The 6,478-nt window shown below is 43.3% G+C and overlaps 1 long non-coding RNA gene across 1 annotated transcript; it reads left to right on the top strand.

Moving 5' to 3' along the window:
* Window positions 1-3,538: 3,538 nt before the first annotated feature.
* On the top strand, window positions 3,539-6,256 carry LOC134293928 (uncharacterized). The gene is made up of 3 exons (XR_010000885.1): window positions 3,539-3,944; window positions 4,715-4,901; window positions 5,351-6,256. It is a non-coding gene; the product is annotated as an uncharacterized LOC134293928 (long non-coding RNA).
* The last annotated feature ends 222 nt before the right edge of the window (window positions 6,257-6,478 follow it).

Below are 6,478 nucleotides of genomic sequence, written 5' to 3'. Positions count from 1 at the left end.
CTGAGGATGCCTGCCAGAGATGTGGGCGAAACGTCAGGAGAGGATGCTTCTGGTACAGCAACCCAATTATTTTATATTATTATATATATTGCACTATAGTATTATAACACGATGTATATCATACACCACCGGTATATTATAGGATTAGTATTACATAATATACTGTGCTATATCATAAGTTGCAGTATATATAATATATATTTTAGATGAAAACGGAGAGCGCATGCGTCGAGCTGCTCCCTGCTGTCCCGCCCAATTCGGCGAAACCCTGTCTGAGCCTGTGACGTGCGGGAGAATCGTCCAATCGGGAGGCGGCCCAGGGAGAAGGGGTGGGACCAAGGCCAAAAAGGCGGCCGGATTGGCAGGCTAACATATTTTAGATGACAACGGAGTGCGCATGCGTCGAGCAGCTCCCTGCTTTCCCGCCCAATTTTGAGAAGCCCTGTCTGAGCCTGTGACGTGCGGGAGAATCGTCCAATCGGGAGGCGGCACAGGGAGAAAGGGGTGGGACCAAGGCCAAAAAGGCGGCCGGATTGGCAGGCTAACATATATTTTAGATGACAACGGAGTGCGCATGCGTTGAGCAGCTCCCTGCTTTCCCGCCCAATTTTGAGAAGCCCTGTCTGAGCCTGTGACGTGCGGGAGAGTCGTCCAATCGGGAGGCGGCACAGGGAGAAGGGGTGGGACCAAGGCCAAAAAGGCGGCCGGATTGGCAGGCTAACATATATTTTAGATGACAACGGAGTGCGCATGCGTTGAGCAGCTCCCTGCTTTCCCGCCCAATTTTGAGAAGCCCTGTCTGAGCCTGTGACGTGCGGGAGAATCGTCCAATCGGGAGGCGGCCCAGGGGGAAGGGGTGGGACCAAGGCCAAAAAGGCGGCCGGATTGGGAGGCGGGGCTTCTTCTTGGCTCTTCAGTTGTCACACTTGCCTCAGCTGTGCCATTTCTCCTGGCGACATAGAAGATAATACCTGCTTTGTTGATGAAGACTTTAATATCCTGTCTCCTCAAAAATGACAAAACTTTGTCCAGAGAAAGACAAAGAACAACATTTTAGGAAATTTACACCATTTGATTTATTTCCAGCCTTAAGACCTACAAAGGGCCATAAAGAGCCAGGTGGCTTTACTCTGAGCAATAAGTTTTACCTCAGAATATGTTTTTCCTGTCATCTGGAGAACTTCTTTTCACTTTATTCATGCACGTTTCCCTATTATTTCAGGAATTTCTTTATCGAACCTTTACCTCAGAAAAGCCTTGTGAAATAGAAAGAAGAAAATGCCAATTGTATTTAGTAAGAGATGGTTACCTCAGACTTTACCTCAGAAATGGCAGAGCCTTGTGAAACGGAAGGGAGAAACAAAGGCAAAACTTTTGAAAATTAGCACAGCTTTTTCTGAAGGGACGAGATAAATAGTGTTGCGTTTTATTTATTATAATCTGGTTTATTTCTTGCCAAAGACCCTCATGGAGCCAGAAGAGCCACATTTCTTTCAGCCACAACTTTTACCTCAAGCAATCCAGATCTTTTCACTTTATTCGTGTCTGTTTCCTGATTATTTTAGTCATTTCTTTCTTTACCTCAAACTTTTACCTCAGTAACGGCAAAGCCTCGTGAAATATAAAACAATTTATTTTAGGTAATAATACTTTATTATATCAAACCAAAAAAAATTACAAGGTCTTTTCCAGAGAAGAAGAAAAAAAAAGGCTAAATTTTTGGGTTTTGTTGTGAGTTTTCTGGGCTGTATGGCTATGTTCCAGAAGCATTCTCTCCTGACGTTTTGCCCACATCTATGGCAAGAAACCATAGATTGCTGGTGAAGCTTTTATATACAGTAGAGTCTCACTTATCCAACACAAACGGGCCGAATATGTTGGATAATGAGGAGGGATTAAGGAAAAGCCTATTAAACATCAAAATAGGTTATGATTTTACAAATTAAGCCCCAAAACATCACGTTTTACAACAAATTTGACAGAAAAAGTACAGTAGAGTCTCACTTATCCAACACAAACGGGCCGACAGAACGTTGGATAAGCGAATATGTTGGATAATGAGGAGGGATTAAGGAAAAGCCTATTAAACATCAAAATAGGTTATGATTTTACAAATTAAGCCCCAAAACATCACGTTTTACAACAAATTTGACAGAAAAAGTACAGTAGAGTCTCACTTATCCAACACAAACGGGCCGACAGAACGTTGGATAAGCGAATATGTTGGATAATGAGGAGGGATTAAGGAAAAGCCTATTAAACATCAAAATAGGTTATGATTTTACAAATTAAGCCCCAAAACATCACGTTTTACAACAAATTTGACAGAAAAAGTACAGTAGAGTCTCACTTATCCAACATAAACGGGCCGGCAGAACGTTGGATAAGCGAATATGTTGGATAATGAGGAGAGATTAAGAAAAAACCTATTAAACATCAGAATAGGTTATGATTTTACAAATTAAGCCCCAAAACATCACGTTTTACAACAAATTTGACAGAAAAAGTACAGTAGAGTCTCACTTATCCAACACAAACGGGCCGACAGAACGTTGGATAAGCGAATATGTTGGATAATGAGGAGAGATTAAGAAAAAACCTATTAAACATCAAAATAGGTTATGATTTTACAAATTAAGCCCCAAAACATCACATTTTACAACAAATTTGACAGAAAAAATACAGTAGAGTCTCACTTATCCAACACAAACGGGCCGGCAGAACGTTGGATAAGCGAATATGTTGGATAATGAGGAGGGATTAAGGAAAAGCCTATTAAACATCAAAATAGGTTATGATTTTACAAATTAAGCCCCAAAACATCACGTTTTACAACAAATTTGACAGAAAAACTACAGTAGAGTCTCACTTATCCAACATAAACGGGCCGGCAGAACGTTGGATAAGCGAATATGTTGGATAATGAGGAGAGATTAAGAAAAAACCTATTAAACATCAGAATAGGTTATGATTTTACAAATTAAGCCCCAAAACATCACGTTTTACAACAAATTTGACAGAAAAAGTACAGTAGAGTCTCACTTATCCAACACAAACGGGCTGGCAGAATGTTGGATAAGCGAATATGTTGGATAATGAGGAGAGATTAAGAAAAAACCTATTAAACATCAAAATAGGTTATGATTTTACAAATTAAGCCCCAAAACATCACGTTTTACAACAAATTTGACAGAAAAAGCAGTTCAATACGCAGTAATGTTATGTTGTAATTACTTTATTTATGAATTTAGCACCAAAATATCACGATATATTGAAAACGTTGACTATAAAAATGTGTTGGATAATCCAGAACGTTGGATAAGTGAGACTACTGTATCTAGTTTAGATGACAACGGAGTGCGCATGCGTCGAGCAGCTCCCTGCTTTCCCGCCCAAATTGGCGAAGCCCTCTCTGAGCCTGTGACGTGCGGGAGAATCGTCCAATCGGGCGGCGGCAGAGGGAGGGAGGAGGGGTGGGACCAAGGCCGAAAAGGCGGCCGTGGTGGAGGCGGGGCTTCTTCTTGGCGCCTCAGCCGTGAATTTACCTCAGGAAACGGGGCCTCGTTTGGCGCCCAGGCGTTTCCTTTCCCTCCGAGAGAGAGAGAGAGAGAGAGAGAAGGGCGCCTGGCCTGGCAGCCGTGGTTCAGGCCGGGCTGGGAAGGAGGGAAGAGCCGTGGCTGGAAGGAAGGAAGGCCCCGAGGAGACAGGCCGGGAAGGGCGGGCGGGCTCTCTCTCTCTCTCTCTCCTCCCACTACCCAGAGCCGGAGAGAGAGGTGAATCAGGGCCCGTGCTGTGGCCTCGCCTGGGTCAGCCTACTTTCTTGGGGATGAATCTGGAAAGAGTTTAAAGAGGAGAGAGACGCCTTTCCTTTGGGGAGTCACTTTTACCTCAGGAAAGGCTTTTCTTCCCGTCCAGAGGACCCTCTCTCTCCCACTCGATTTTAGGTTGGTTTCCTTGTTGTTTTGGGGGTTCTTTCATTACCTCAGGAATCCCCTCAAAAGTGAAATACAAACAGGAGGAAAGGCCTGTTTTATTATATTACTCTGGTCTTAAATTTTCAAAAACGGCCTCAAATAGCACTAGGTCTTTCTCCAGATAAAGGTGGATAAAGGCTTTGTGAAACAGAAAGAAGGAAATTATTTCATTTATTAAGACTTCCATGAGGTTTTGCCTCAGAAATCACCTCGTCACAAAGCCTTTCTCTAGTAAGAGAGAAGATACAGTTGGAAACAATGTTCACTGAAATATTTACAAAATCATTAAAATAGTGACAAACATAATCATAAAAAATATTTGCAGAAACATTTGCCCAAAATAAGCAAAGTATTTGGGGAAAAATATTCACAAAAATATTCATAAAAATATTCACAAACGTATTCAGAAAAAAACAATCATGGAAACATTCACATACATTGAAATAAAATATTCACCCAAAAAATCATACAAATATTTGTGGAAATACCTGCTTTATTGATGAATAGTTTATTATTCTATCACCTCAAAAATTACAAAACTTTTGTCCAGAGAAAGACAAAGAACAACATTTTTGGAAATTTACACCATTTGATTTATTTCCAGCCTTAAGACCCATAAAGGGCCATAAAGAGCCAGGTGGCTTTACTCTGAGCAATAAATTTTACCTCAGAATATGTTTTTTCTGTCATCTGGATAACTTCTTTTCACTTTATTCATGTATATTTCCTTATTATTTCAGAATTTTCTTTATCGAACCTTTACCTCAGAAAAGCCTTGTGAAATAGAAAGAAGAAAATGCCAATTTTATTTATTAAGAGATTGTCATCTCAGACTTTACCTCAGAAATGGCCAAGCCTTGTGAAACGGAAGGGAGAAACAAAGGCAAAACTTTTGAAAATTAGCACAGCTTTTTCTGCAGGGACCAGGTGAATATTGTTGCATTTTATTTATTATAATCTGAAATAATAATTGGTTTCCAGAAGCATTCTCTCCTGACGTTTCGCCCACATCTATGGCAGGAAACCATAGATTGCTGGTGAAGTTTTTATATATCTGCGAAATGTCCAGGGTGGGAGAAAGAACTCTTGTCTGTTGGAGGCCGATGTGAATGCTGCTATTGGCCACCTTGATTAGCATTGAATGGCCTGCAGTTTCAAGGCCTGGCTGCTTCCTGCCTGGGGGAATCCTGTGTTTGGAGGTGTTAGCTGGCCCTGCTTTTTGAGGTGGCAGCCCAGAAACTCACAACAACCCAGTGATTCCGGCCATGAAAGCCTTTGACAACACATGGCAACATTTTTGAAAATTCACACAGCTTTCCAGAGGAAATGAGTAGAATAATAATGGCATTTTTTTTACCAATCTGATTTATTTCCAGCCTTAAGACCCATAACATGCTATGCTGAAAATTATATATATATATATATACACAAAAGGTCGAAGAGACAGAAGACAGAAGATGCTTGAAGACACTCTTGCAAGGACACCGCCCGCCCCCCCAAAAAGGTCATTGTCAGGGTAATGGGTGTCAGGCTAGGCATTTAATGTCTATCTTTGCAATAAAAAACAGGCTACCTGTGTGCTAGGCTTTTGCATGAAGAACACGGTTCCCCTCGTGTGTGGCATCGAAGTTTCCCACTCGGGAACGGACGGGTCCTCCCTTTGTTCTAGGCAGATGATGGGGGTTTTCCTATACAAGCCGTAGGGGCCACAGCTTGGGGGGCAGCGGGGGGCCCGGCCCTGGCACCGCGGGGAGCAGCACACGTTACGGGCATTTTAAAAGCTCCCTTAAACTTAGACAGTGGCTAGTAATAAAAATATTAATACCTTAACTCACCTACTAACCCTACTAACACCATTCTAACTAGGGCAGCCTGGCCTTTTAAATAGGACTGTGTTTTGCCTGCTGGCAAGAACCAAGCTGGGAGGGAAGGGGGCCTCCTGGCCCCCCGTAGAAGGGCTCCCCTAGAAGGACATTCAAAATGCCCGCAAGGTGTCCTGAGAGCAGCCCCTGGGGCCCTCAGTGTGCCCCCCACGGTGCCAGGGCTGGGCCCCCCGCTCTCCCCCAACCCATGACCCCTGCCGCCTGTATAGCGTCCGCCCAGGGCCAACGGACGCCCCCTCCCTCCCCGGGCGGAGCTTCGGCGCCACACACAAGGGGAGGCCAGCCGTGGCCGCCAGAACATGGCCAACCTGGTTTTTGACTGCAAACATAGGCATGTAGGGACCCCCTTTTATTTATGTAAGGCCACCCACCCAGGGGACCTCTGTTCCTAATTAAAGCCTGGTTAAAGGGGATCCTCTATTCTTAAAGTAAGGCCTATAGAGATCTCCTATCCAGAAACTAAGGCGGCCTGGCCTATAGAGATCCCCTTTTGTTAAACTAAGGTGGCCTGGCCTATAGGGATCTCCTTTTGTTAAACTAAGGTGGCCTGGCCTATAGAGATCTCCTTTTGTTAAACTAAAGTGGCCTGGCCTATAGGGATCTCCTTTTGTTAAACTAAGG

Source organism: Anolis carolinensis, unplaced genomic scaffold (genome assembly GCF_035594765.1).
Source record: "Anolis carolinensis isolate JA03-04 unplaced genomic scaffold, rAnoCar3.1.pri scaffold_11, whole genome shotgun sequence".
NCBI classification, from domain to species: Eukaryota; Metazoa; Chordata; class Lepidosauria; order Squamata; family Dactyloidae; genus Anolis; species Anolis carolinensis.
Note: the sequence above shows the minus strand (reverse complement) of the source record. Positions and strands in the feature narration are given on the sequence as shown.